The 14048-nt window shown below is 46.4% G+C and overlaps 1 protein-coding gene and 1 non-coding gene across 4 annotated transcripts in view; both read left to right on the top strand.

The window, feature by feature from the left end:
* STOX1 (storkhead box 1) overlaps positions 1 to 14048 on the top strand; it is a 67075-nt gene that overhangs the window by 19045 nt on the left and 33982 nt on the right. The window contains exon 1 of one of the 3 annotated variants that reach the window (XM_063637174.1): positions 2243 to 2421. The exons of the other annotated variants lie outside the window; for them this stretch is intronic. The gene's annotated coding sequence lies outside the window, so the exon portion shown is untranslated. Of the gene's footprint in view, positions 1 to 2242; positions 2422 to 14048 lie in introns of those variants that run through there. 3 annotated transcript variants of the gene reach the window in all.
* Positions 791 to 897, top strand: LOC129481374 (U6 spliceosomal RNA). The gene has a single exon (XR_008657384.1). It is a non-coding gene; the product is annotated as a U6 spliceosomal RNA (small nuclear RNA).

The following is a 14048-nucleotide window of genomic DNA, read 5'->3' on the forward strand; positions in this document are numbered from 1 at the left end:
CACTTTGCCCACCTCTATTTTGAGATTTAACATTTAAATCTATGATGCATTTCATGTTAATTTTTGTATGTGGTACAAATTATGGATTGAGGTTTTTATTATTATTATTATTATTATTATTATTATTATTATTATTTTTTGAGACGGTGTCTCGCTCTGTCACCCAGGCTGGAGTGCAGTGGTGTGATCTCAGCTCACTGCAACCTATGCTTCCTGGGTTCAAGCAATTCTCCTGCCTCAGCCTCCTGACTAGCTGGGAGTACAGGCATGTACCACCACACCTGGCTAATGTTTTTTGTATTTTTAGTAGGGATGGGGGGATTAGTAGGGATTTCACCATGTTGGCCAGGCTGGTCTTGAACTCCTGACCCCAGTTGATCCACCTGCCCCGGCCCCCCAAAGTCCTGGGATTACAGGCATGAGCTACCACTCCTGGCCAGAGGTTATTATTTTTTGCATATGGATGTCCAATTCTTCAGGAACTCCCTTGTTGGAAAGACTGTCCTTTCTCCATTGGATATCGCTGGCTTTTTGTCAAATAGCAATTGACCACATGTGTGTGTCTATTTCTAGACTGTTCTTTTTTCTTGATTGATACACCTATTCTTTCTCCAATACTACAGTGTTTTCATTACTGTAGCTGTATAGAAATCAGACATTCTGAGTCCTTCAAGTTTGTTTCTTTTTATTTGGTTATTATTGGTTCTTTGCTTTTTCCATGTAAACTTTAGAATCAACTTGTCTATTTCTAAAAAAAAATTCTACTTAGGTTTTTATTAGGATTGTGTTAGTGCCTGCTTTGGCGGCACATATACTAAAATTCAAACAATACGGAGAAGATTAGCGTGGCCCCTGTGCAAGGATGACATACAAATTAATGAAGGGTTCCAGTTAAAAAGAAAAGGATTATGTTAAATCTATAGATTAATTTCGGGAGAATTCACATCTTAACAATCAATATTGGGTCTCCTGAGCTATGGAGGCAGTATATCTCTCTAGTAAATCTTTGTTTCTAATTCTGTTACAAATGTACATTTTGACCTTTGAGTTCCTGAGTCTTTGAACACCTTCTGTAAAACAAAATGCCTTCCAGATACCAAGGAATAAGGAATGCAGGTGCTTGAAAAAGCCAGAAAATGGAAACCTAAGTAGACTCATTTAAATTATCCAGAGGCACAGTGGCACTGAGGATCAAAAAGGAAGAAATCCCTTGAGGAGAATTAGAACATCTGTATCAACTGAAGGGAAAAAATATTTTGAACGGCAACAAAAGATGACCCCAGTATAAGTTTAAAGAGCAGCAGCAGACACATGTTATTATGGTGGCTTGGGTTGTGGGGGAGTTTGTTTTGTTGGGTCAAGGGTGGATTTGGGGATTGGAAGGTAGAAGGTTTGGTTTTGTTTTTCTCGAGATCACTGTGTTGCCCAGGCTGGAGTGCAATGGCACGCTCTCAGCTCGCTGCAACCTCTGCCTCCCAGGTTCAAGTGATTCTCCTACCTCAGCCTCTCAAGTAGCTGGGATCACAGGCATACACCACCACGCCTGGCTAATTTTTGTATTTTTAGTAGAGATGGGATTTCACTATGTTGGCTGGGCTCGTCTCAAATTCCTGACCTCAAGTGATCCACCTGCCTCGGACTCCCAAAGTGCTGGGATTACAGGTGTGAGCCACTGCACCTGCCGGAAGGTAGAAGTTTTTTTGTTTTTTTGGTTTTTTTTGAGACGGAGTTTCGCTCTTGTTGCCCAGGCTGGAGTGCAATAGCATGATCTCGGCTCACCGCAACCTCCACCTCCCGGGTTTAAGCAATTCTCCTGCCTCAGCCTCCCGAGTAGCTGGGATTACAGGCATGCGCCACCACGCCTGGCTAATTTTGTATTTTTAGTAGAGATGGGGTTTCTCCATGTTGGTCAGGCTGGTCTCAAACTCCCGATCTCAGGTGATCTGCCCGCCTCGGCCTCTCAAAGTGCTGGGATTACAGGCGTGAGTCACTGTGCCTGGCCGATAGAAGTATTTTTAAGTCTTCTCTTCTGCCTCCATCTTGCCTGGAATAGATCAAGTCCTTTCCTTTAGTTGTTGATCAAGAACCATGCTGGGCCAGCCCTGACCTGGGTGCCAGGTGGGACATAGTGAGGGGCACTAGGTCCTATTGCCCTGAGGACACACCTGGAAAACACATCTGTCATTTTCCTTCCCATGTCTCCTTCAGGGCAGAGGCAAGGAGCCTGACCCTTAGTCCCTGCTAATGGATCATAACTGGAAGATGCTAATTCCACCCAGACCTCAGCCAGGGTCAGGCACAACCCAGCTGTACTGCTGCCTGCCACCTAAGCCCAGTGGCCTGCAAGACCTTTCACCTTTCCACCCAGCTTTTGTGTGGGCTTTCCATGCTGCTGCTTGGAGCTGCAATGCCACTGGTCAGGTTAGATATTTAAGAAGGGGGAGGAGGGCCTTCAGATATGAGATGATGGGCAATTTGCTTAACCTTTCATGCCTCTGCTTCCCCATCTGTGAAACAGATGATAATACTACCAATTTCATAGTGTGGTTGCAAGGATTAAATGAAACAATACATATAAAGCACTTAGGAGAGGGCCCAGCACACAGTGAGCTATCAGTGAATGTGAGCAGTTTGTTTTGTTTTGTTGTTTGAGACAGTCTCACTCTGTCTCCTGGGCTGGAGTATAGTGGCGTGATCATAGCTCACTGTAACCTCAAGTTCCTAGGTGCGAGTGATTCTCCTGCCTCAGCCATCCAAGTAGCTAGGACTACACGCTCGTGCTACCATGCCTGGCTAATTTTTTTTAAATTTTCCTGTAGAGTTGAGTTCTTGCTGTGTTTCCCAGGCTGGTCTCAAACTCCTGGGCTCAAGCAATCCTGTTGCCTTGGGCTCCCAAAGTGCTGGAATTACAGGCATGAGCCACCGTGCCTGACAACGTTAGCAGTTAATTATTATTGTGGAACTCACAGGGTGCCAAGCCAGGCATGGGACCCACATCTGGCATCTCAGGCTGTCCTGGAGGCCTCATTCTGTCACTCTGGAGCATATCCTTTGGCCATCTTGGTTTCATGTGCTGAGAAATCACCATGGTATTAGACACAGGAACAACTTTCTTCTGAATTAGGACTACATTCTTGTAGCCCAGGCTTTGCTTTTTCAGGTTCAACCAGGCATTATTGGCCCTGTGTGTCCATGAGACCTGGATTCCAGTCCTAACTTCTCCCCTAACTGGCCAGCTCCCTCCAGTCTCTGGACTTCAGCTACAGTCTGTGGCGTACATGTGTTCCATGCTGTGATGTACTGTTCTCAACCCATTGAATCACTGAATGATTCTCTTAGGCCAGTAATTCCCGAACTCTTCCTATTATTTAATTTATAAATTACCATTTCCTAATAGTATGGAATGGCCCATATTATTTTTAATTTATACATGATGAAAATTATGCTTTGAAAAATGGACAGTTGTGATTTCTAACCATCTGAGAGAGGGAGTTTCAGTCTCTGGGAGCTGTGGAAGGAGCACTCAACCAGAGGAGGTTCATCTGTGGATCATGCTGGGGAGGACCCAGGGAGCTCAGGCACCTCCTGCCCGGCCTTGTGCACAAGGCCTCTCCCATCTGATTGGGCCAAGCGCTTGTACACAGAAATCTAGTAAGGGCGGAAGCTTACAGGATGAGATATGTTACTCAAATTCATCTCATGATTGTTCTTTCATCCCTGTTCTAGATTTTGATTTCTGTTGCAATACAGGTTGAAAAATTACCTGCAAGGAGGAGTTTTTGTGTTTATTGATTTTTTTATCACAGCATTTTTCCGAATCCTCTTCTCCTAAACTTTCCATTCATCTGACTCTTCACAACCCTAAGAAAGATACGGCGTGCCCTTTAAATGGTAATTGTGGGTCATGTAAAATTGCCAGTACCTGGAAAGCACTAGCATTTGGGGATGGGACTTTTCAGAAAGCCCAGAGCTGTGTTTTTCGTTTTTGTTTTTGTTTTGAGATGGAGTCGTGCTGTCGCCCAGGCTGGAGTCCAGTGGTGTGAGCTTGGCTCACTACAACCTCCACCTCCGGGGCTCAAGCGATTCTCTTGCCTCAGCCTCCTGAGTAGCTGGGACTACAGGCAGGCCACCACGCGTGGCTAATTTTTTGTATTTTTGGTAGAGATGGGGTTTCACCATGTTAGCCAGGATGGTCTCGATCTCCTGACCTCATGATCTGCCTGCCTCAGCCTCCCAAAGTGCTGGGATTACAGGCATGAGCCACTGCACCTGGAATGTTTTTTGTTTTTAAACCGAAGCTTATTTCTCTAGCCCTGCAGTTGGCCATAGTTATATTTACTAGTCGAAAGCCTTGGTAATAAAAAGAGCTCCCCTCCCTCCCACCTTAAACACTTTCCAACTTAAAGTGCTATAGAGCTTAGTGGTTACTTGATGGGCCTTCAGCACAAAGTGCATAAAATCGTTGAAGACATCCTTTTCAGAAGGAAGCCTGGTTATCAAACCAGGGCACTTTGCAAAGACAGTGCCTTCTATTTCCATTCACACACTTTCATCCCACACAATGGATTAGGGCAATATTTCCCAAAGTGTGGCATGTATATTATTGTGGTGGTCATTGTGGTGGTGCACAAGTTGATTTAGATATACTTTTAAACATTTGGCTGGGCACAGTGGCTCACGCCTGTAACCCCAGCACTGGGAGGCCAAGGCAGGTGGATTGCATGAGCTCAGGAGTTCAAGACCAGCCTGGGGAACGTGGTGAAATCCTGTCTCTACAAAAAATACAAAAATTAGCCGGGCATGGTGGCGTTCAGCTGTAGTCCCAGCTACTTGGGAGGCTGAGGTGGGAGGATTGCTTGAGCCCATGAGGTCAAGGCTACAGTGAGCCGAGATCGAGCCACTGCACCCCAGTCTGGGTGACAGAGCGAGACCCTGTCTCAAGAAAAAAACAAAAATAAAAAAACCAGCAAAAAGCAAACAAACAAAAAAATGAGAGGCCAGGTGCAGTGGCTCACACCTGTAATTCCAACACTTTGGGAAGCTGAGGGGAGGATCACTTGAGCCCAGGAGTTGGAGACCACCCTGGGCAACATAGGGAGAGCCTATCTCCACAAACAATAAATTAGCAAGGTGTGTTGTGTACACCTTTGGTCCCAGCTACTCAGGAGGCTGAGGTGGGAGGGTTGCTTGAGCCTGGGAGGTCAAGGTTGTAGTGAGCTATGATTATATCACTGCATTCCAGCCTGGGCTACAGAGTGAGACTATCTAAAAAAAAAAAAAAAAAAAGGAAAAAAGAGTGGAGAAAGGGAGATTCTAGGAAGTTGAGTGTTGTGAGAGTAAACTTAATTGTGTTTTAATTCACTTTCTAATACAATTATTATCCAATTGTGATAGTAAAAAAAATCATTAAACTTGTAAATATTTAAGGTGATGGATATCCTAATTATCCTGATATGGTCTTTATGCACTATATGAATGTATGAATGTACCAGATTACCACATGTACCCCCCCAAATATGTACATCTATTTGCTGGGCACAGTGGCTCACACCTGTAATCCCAGCACTTTGGGAAGCTGAGGTGGGTGGATCATTTGAGGTCAAGACCAGCCTAGCCAACATAGTGAAACCCTGTCTCTATTAAAAATACAAAAGTTAGCTGGGCATGGTGGTGTGCGCCTGTAATCCCAGTTACTTGGGAGGCTCAGGCAGAAGAATTGCTTGAACCCAGGAGGTGGAGGTTGTAGTGAAGTGAGATTGCACACTGTACTCCAGCCTAGGCAACAGAGCGAGACTCTTGTCTTAAAAACAAACAGCCAGGCGTGTTGGCTCACCCCTATAATCCCAGCACTTTGGAAGGCCGAGGTGGGCGGATCACCTGAGTTCAGGAGTTCGAGACCAGCCTGGCCAATATGGTGAAACTCCATTTCTACTAAAAATACAAACATTAGCCAGGTGTGGTGGTGAGTGCCTGTAATCCCAGCTACTTGGGAGACTGAGGCAGCAGAAACGCTTGAACCTGGGAGGTAGAGGTTGCAATGAGCCGAGATTATGCCACTGCACTCCAGCCTGGGCGACAGAGTGAGACTCCCTCTCAAAAATAAATAAATATGTCATCTCACTGTCTTCTGACCTCCATTGTTTCTGATGAGAAGTCAGCTGTTAATCTTATTGTGATTTGCCTGTATGAGTTTAAGTTTTTCTCTTACTGCTTTCAAGATTTTTTTGTCTTTTTTTTTTTCTCTTCTCCAAGACAGGTCTCAATCTATCGCCCAGGCTGTAGTGCAGTCTCACAATCATAGCTCACTGCAGCCTTAGCTCCTGAGCTCAAGAGATATTCCTGCCTCAGCCTCCTGAGTAACTGGGACTACAGGCACATGCCACCATGCCTGGCTAATTTTATTTTTTGAGATGGAGTCTCGCTCTGTCGCCCAGAATCAGAATTAGAATTCATATGTGAGATGGTGGTGTTAGGTTCATTTTGCATTGAAAGTGAAGTCAGACTTACTTGTCATAGGGAAGCCTTACTTGGCAGTTGTCTGAGTATATTTCTTACTACCTGTGTGACTGGGAAACACTTCTTTTTTTTTTTTTTTTTGAGACAGAGTTCCGCTCTTATCACCCAGGCTGGAGTTCAATGGTGCAATCTTGGCTCACTGCAACCTTTACCTCCTGGGTTCAAGCAATTCTCCTGCCTCAGCCTCCTGAGTAACTGGGATTATAGGCACACGCCACCATGCCTGGCTAATTTTTTGTATTTTTAGTAGAAACGGGGTTTCACCATGTTAGCCAGGCTGGTCTCAAACTCCTGACCTCAGGTGATCCACCCGCCTCGGCCTCCCAAAGCTCTGGGATTACAGGCGTGAGCCACTGTGCCTGGCCGGTCATTTTGTTTTAATGTGATCGGCAGGTGCTAGGACCCAATCCGTTGGGTTCGCCTTAAGCAGCACTTATTCAGCTATTGCCTGCAGAAATTGCAAGGGCAGGATGAGATCAACCCCACTGTGTGGTCTTAGCTCACCCTCCAAGGCTTCTGGTTTTAGTCAGTTGAACAAATCTCATTTACTGTAAAGGTTTACTTTAGAAAGCCTGGTGACTCTCAAGTTTCTGAATTAACCTGGCTCAAGACATATAGCTGGGTGTATTATTAATTTGGTAAGACTTTGTCATGGCTTGTGAGGAAGAAATCTGTAGCAAATTCTGTCTTCTGTATAATTGGCCAGTGATTTGAAGCTGACCTGAATGGCAGGGCTTTTCAGGCTGAGTCAGGGTCATAAGTCACTTCAATTAAAGTATAGAACAAATTTCCTACCACCTTTCTTACCTTTCTTTGTTTTTTTTTTTTTTTTTTTTTTTTTTTTGAGACAGAGTTTCACTCTTGTTGCCAGGCTGGAGTGCAATGGCATGATCTCGGCTCGCTGCCACCTCCACCTCCTGGGTTCAAGCGATTCTCCTGCCTCAGCCTCCCGAGTAGCTGGGATTACAGGCATCAGCCACCATGCCTGGCTAATTTTGTATTTTTAGTAGAGCCAGGGTTTCTCCATGTTGGTCAGGGTGGTCTTGAACTCCCGACCTCAGGTGATATGCCTGTCTTGGCCTCCCAAAGTGCTGGGATCACAAGTGTGAGCCACTGCGCTCAGCTTTTTTCTTTTTTTTTTTCTTTTGAGACAGAGTTTCACTCTTGTTGCCCAGGCTGGAGTGCTGTGGCACAATATCAGATCACTGCAACCTTCGCCTCCCAGGTTCAAGTGATTCCCCTGTCTCATCCTCCCAAGTAGCTGGGATTACAGGCATGTGCCACCACGCCGGGCTAATTTCATATTTTTAGTAGAGAAGGAGTTTCACCATGTTGATCGGGCTGGTCTCGAACTCCTGACCTCAGGTGATCCACCCGCCTTAGCCTCCTAAAGTGCTGGGATTACAGGTGTGAGCCACTGTGCCCAGCCCGTTTTTTGTCTTTTGAGACAAGGTCTCTTTCTGTCACCCAGGCTGGAGTCCAATGGTGCGATCACGGCTCACTGCATGCAGCCTTGACCTCTCTGGGCTCAGGTGATCCTCCCACCTCAGCTTCCCGAGTAGCTGGGACTACAGGTGCATGCCACCACGACTGGCTAATTTTTGTTGTTTTTAGTAGAGATTGGGTTTCACCATGTTGTCCAGGCTGATCTTGAACTCCTGAACTCAAGGGAACTGCCCACCTTGGCCTCTTAAAGTGCTGGGGTTACAGGTGTGAGCCACTCCACCTGGCCCATACCACCTTTCCAATGGCATAACTCACTATAGGTATGCTGCCCACAGAGTGCATGTCTGAGGGCTACTTGATCTACCTGGGGTGTTTTCTCAAAGACTTGAACCACCTCTAGGTATAAGCCAGTGTTTTTTACCAGAGATAAATTAATGCCTACCTTTCATATGCATGACCCCAGAGGGCATACATGGCACCCCTGATAACAAAGAGTTTACAATCATTAGGGCTACCAAGTAAGACATTACCTTCTAGGCATGCACCGTAGATAAGGCTCCTAATGCCTAGGGAGGAGGATTGCTTGAGACCAGGTGTTGGAGACCAGCCTGGGCAACATAGCCAGACTATCTCTACAAAAAATTTTTAAATTAGCTAAGCATGGTGGTGCATGCCTGTGGTCCCAGGTACTCGAGATGCAGCTACTTGGGATGCTGAGGTGAGAGGATCCCTTGAACCTAGGAGTTTGATGAGCTGTGATCACACTACTGCACTCCAGCCTGGGTGACAGAAAGAGACTGTTTCTTAAAAAAAAAATTTTTTTTTTTTGAAATAGAGTCTCACTCTGTCACCCAGGCTGGAGTGCGGTGGCGCGATCTCGGCTCACTGCAACCTCCGTCTCCTGGGTTCAAGCAATTTTCCTGCCTCAGCCTCCCGAGTAGCTGGGACTACAGGCATGCACCACCACACCCAGCTAATGTTTATATTTTTAGTAGAGACGAGGTTTTGCCATGTTGGTCAGACTGGCCTTGAACTCCTGACCTCAGGTGATCCTCCCGCCTTGGCCTCCCAAAGTGCTGAGATTATAGGCATGAGCCATGGTGTCTGGCCAAAAAAATTTTTTTAACTCTTAAAGACTTGTTTTTTGAGACTGGGTCTCGCTGTATCACCCAGGCTGGAGTGCAGTGGCAGGATCTCAGTTCACTGCAGCCTCGACCTCCCCAGCTTAAGTGATCCTCCTGCCTCAGCCTCACATAGCTGGGACCTCAGGTGTACACCACCAAGCCAGGTTAATTTTTAAATTTTTAAATTTTTTATAGTGATGAGATCTCATTATATTACCCAGGCTGGTCTCGAACTCCTGGGCTTAAGTGATCGTCCCACCTCAGCCTCCCAAAATGGCAGGATTATAGGCGTAAGTCACTGCACCTGGCTAAAAAAAGGAAAAAACAAACCAAAAAAAGACCCTTAATATGTCCTCTCATCTCCCATCAGCTGATAAACTTGGGGGCCCCTCCCAATTCAGCCCAAATAATTCAGGTCAGTTCTTGTTTTCAGAGGGACTGCCTGGAGGCAGTTTTAAGCAGTCCTGCCCAATTCATCTGTCCTGCTGTGTTATGACATCTGGAAGTGTGCAAGATGTTATGTGTGGACCGTATGTGAACTGGGACCATCCCCTACTGTCTGTGACCAGAGCTGTCAGTCAGAAATGTACTCAGCAGTCAGTCTGAATTCAGAGTGCTCACTGCACCCAGAAGAGCAGTCAGGAAGAGGGCACAGGGTAGCAGGTTGGGAGAGCAGGGGAGAATGCTCTCCTCATGTTTTAGGACTTCCTCCTTAGTTCAGCTAAAGATGGGGGTCACGTGCTGGGATTACAGGTGTGAGCCACTGCACCTGGACCAAAGCTGTTTTTAAACTTCTCTTTTTTTCCAAAGTTTTGCTCAAACCCTAACAGTTAAATTCAGCATTTACAGGGATAAAATTGCAGCTGCAGGGAGAAGCTATTTCCTCTCTGCTGGAGGAAATGCAAAAAGGGAGGCAGAATGCAGGCGACAGCATGGCGTATGAGAGCTCTCCTTCTCCTTCTCCCTGTTTGGACCCTAGGAGAGAAGTCTTCAGGACTGTTTCTGCTGCTCACAGAGGTTTCTCTCTGCATTCCTCAGCATCCGTCTCCCACGTGGGCACGAGGGTGCTAGTACCTGACACAACTATCAACATTCAAATCTCTCCCCTACAGTCCTGTTTCCCCTGTGTAGGGGACTAGTGCGGTACCTCCTGAGACAGGAAGATCAGCTGGGGCAGGAAGGAAACTAAGGATTAGAGGAGAAGAGAAAAGTGTCTCCAAGTCAGTAAGCTAGACACCCTCCTCCTTGCTGCAGCGTGGCCCTGCAGCCCTCGTAGACCCGCTCTGGCTGAGGGAGCTCAAGAACCCTCTCCCTCTCACTGCAAGGAGACGGTGACAGAAACTTCTCTCGTCCCATCTAAAGCTCATCTCTAAGAATTTCCAGGTCCCTTCCCCTCCCACCTGGGGAGGACAGCAAAATCCAAAGGTGCCATTCTGTCAGCATTTTCCAAGCCTACCTCCTGATCCCTGGCTAACACATTTTCCAGTCCTTTCAGTAGATCTGTGCTGGTTCCCATGGATATTGCTCCAATCCTCCTAACCAGCTACAGGCCTCTTGTCTGTCTCTTCCAGTAAACCAGGTGACAAATAGGACCCTATCATCTTTGTTGCCGTAACTGTTGGGCTTTTAATAGTCATCTTCATTAATTTTATTTTGAATGCACACGTGACGTCTTCTGCATCAGAAGCATTTGTTATTTACAGAGTAAGAGAAAAAAATAATATGTAAATAATTATAACTACATAGGCACTCCCTACCCCAGGGCTTACCCCAGGGTGGTATGATGAAAGTCAGATGGAAAAATCTCCCGCCCTAGTGGTCAGACACTCCATAGGTGAGGGACAGAGAAAAATGGAATTTCTTTGTTTACATGAAGGAGAAAAAGGCAACTGCTTCCCTCCTCTCCTAAAAGGAGGGAGGAAGCATCTTTGCTGCCTGGAGACAGAATCGAAGGATCCCGGGTTCTCTCTTTAACCTTCTGGAATATACATCTTTCTAGGAGCCAGGTCAGCTCTGGTGGCTCCAGTTTTTATGTCCTAGGCATGTCTCCAGGCTCCAGTTTTTATGTCCTAGGCATGTCTCCAAGGTGCTGGACCTCATTTTCGCTTGAAATGTAAACACACGCTCAGAGTTAGGTAAATCTTTCTGGAGTCTCTCACTACACAGTTGTAAAATAACTTAGCTAAGGATCCCAAGTTTGCAGTGACATTTATCCTAAACCCAATTCTTAAAAGACAAAGATTCTGTTTCTCTTGCTACTGACTGCTCCTTTGGGTCACATTAGAAGAAGGATGGGTGTGGAGTGGTGACCCAGCAGTCCATGCTGCTCTAGGCTCACGAGAATTGGCTTTGCCCCCTAAATTAGAGCTGAGGCACCATGCACTGGGCTGCCAGGCTGGAGCCCGAGGTGGTGGTGGGAAGGGGAGGAGGCGGCCTGGGCATGAGGGTTGGTGAAGGGAGCTTCAGGTGAGAAAGCCTAGTAGGAGCAGGAGAACTGGCTGTGGGGCACTTGGTAGAGGGGATGTTTCATAAGTGGAGAACATCAGTCTTAGGTGCCTAAAAAGGAAGAAGAAGGGGCTAGAAAAGCAGTAAGGCAGGAAGCAAGTGTTTTTAAAAGAGATGTTGGAGCTCCTTTTCTAGACTGAAACCCAAGAGAATCCGAGTTCTTGTCTCGAATGAGGTTAGGGTGTTGTGTCAGTGTGCAAAGTCCCTGGAAAAGCCAGATAGCCTGTGCAGAGGGACCTCGCTTGTTCTGCCTGGTCATACTCTGAGAAAACCTCCAGGATGCCATGGGTCAATGGTGCAGTAATGGATGGCTTAGTGTGAAGAAGGTGGCCAGCTCCTAGAAGCAGAAGTCGGGTGACCCTCCCATGTAGAGATCAGAGCTGCTGACCTACAGCCTCGGTTGAGATTTCTTAAGGGTTGCAAACTTAACATTTGGTTTCTAAGGCAATGGCCTTGTGAACATTTACTGCAGTCCTGCTGAGGAGCGGTCACCTCCAGCCAGATATAACCTGAAACCTTCCTTCTGTGCTGAAGAAAAGGGAATTCACAGTCTTAAAGTTGAACAGTTTGTGTCTTTAAAATTTCTAACAACCTAGAAATGCTTCTTAGTAAACTACATTTATGTGAATTGTATCCCTGAAGTGGCTTTTATCTTTTAAAAGTTAATATTTCAGAGACCATGGAGTCTGTAATAACTTGAAAGCAGCTGGAGCATAGCAGACGGTCTGAAAGAGACCATTGATGCGGAAACTCAGTGATGCTTTCCAGATTGGGACATGAGCGGTTCAGAGGTTGGGAGAGAGGGTGGGCGATGGGGCAGAGTGGCTGAGTGGGGATGGGGAAGCACCTGAGGGTGTAGATAGGCCTTTCTGGATTCTTGTGCAGATCCTGTTTATTATTCTGGGCCACCTGAGCCCCTCTTCCATCAGTAGGAGAGAAGCAGGCAAGGCTGCAGTTTCTGTGATGCTTTTGGTAACGTATATGTATATGTGTATAGTCTGGGCTAAATGGTAGCAATACACATGTTTTATCTCATGATGCAAAGTGGAGCCCTATCCCAGCTCCTGTCACCACGAAGCCTGGGAGTGAGAGGCCTCTGCTGGGCTTCGTCACCTCCACACCGACCCTGCCCGCAGAGACCTGGGGCCTGGGTGGATCCAGGTTCTTTGGGGACTCACAGCAACTTTCTTCAGCAAATGGCAGGGATTGCCTACTTCTGAAATATACATGATGTTAGTCATTATTTGCCCCTCTAAGTTCTGAGCTAATCCTATATTGATGTTAACAGTGATATTGGCTTATTGTCTCCATTTCACAAGACTTCCTTTCAAAAGTGATTGAAAGGCATCCCATTCTCAAGGCCATAACTGTAGATACTCATTTTGACAGCAACCTATTCTTTGAACAGCTGTGACAGTTCTTATCTTCCCCTCTGTGATTTCTACATGCTGTAAGGAAATACTTCCTCATCCAGGAAGAGTGCCTATCACTATCTTTTCAGTATGAATTAAAAACTAGGCAATCCTAGTTGAAGCTTCTGCATCTCATCGCAAAGCTTCTGCATCCCAAATTTGACGTGATGCAGGTAAAGAAGCAGCAGTCCTGGCCGGGCGCGGTGGCTCAAGCCTGTAATCCCAGCACTTTGGGAGGCCGAGGCGGGCGGATCACGAGGTCAGGAGATCGAGACCACGGTGAAACCCCGTCTCTACTAAAAATACAAAAAATTAGCCGGGCGCGGTGGCGGGCGCCTGTAGTCCCAGCTACTCAGGAGGCTGAGGCAGGAGAATGGCGTGAACCCGGGAGGCAGAGCTTGCAGTGAGCCGAGATTGCGCCACTGCACTCCAGCCTGGGCGACAGAGCGAGACTCCGTCTCAAAAAAAAAAAAAAAGAAGCAGCAGTCCTGACACCTTTTCTGTAAGTATCTATCGTGTGGCCAGCTCATGGGAGTTAATGTGTTGAAAATAAGTATTTAGTGTGTTGTCAAATCCAGAAGGTCTAATCAAGCCCTTAGCAAGACAAATGTTTTGCTCACAGCAGAAAAAATGAGGAGGCAATAAATGTCTAATGTCCTTGGCTAGGTATTTTGGTTAGAGAGGTGTTTTGTTGCAGATTGTAGAAAGTCTTCTAAAAATGACTTGAACAAATGAGGGATAGATTCCAACAAGAAGGTTGGAAGTAGGTAGCCTGGGTGAGCTTGGCTCAGCAAGGCTGTCTGAGACTTGGGCCCTTGATTTCTGCTTCATCTTCCTAGTAGGTGATCTTTCAACATCATGCTTGTCACCTCATGGTCACAAAATGGTTGCATCCTCTGCAAGATCCAAGCAGGAAGAAAGAATCGTAGATGAAGGAAGGGCCTTTAAAAAAGTTTCACTGGGGGCTATGCATGGTGGCTCATGCCTGTAATCCCAGCACTTTGGGAGGTCGAGGTGGGCAGATCACGAGGTCCAGGGTTCGAGA

The sequence above is a fragment of the Symphalangus syndactylus genome, chromosome 4 (genome assembly GCF_028878055.3).
Source record: "Symphalangus syndactylus isolate Jambi chromosome 4, NHGRI_mSymSyn1-v2.1_pri, whole genome shotgun sequence".
Taxonomy (NCBI): Eukaryota; Metazoa; Chordata; class Mammalia; order Primates; family Hylobatidae; genus Symphalangus; species Symphalangus syndactylus.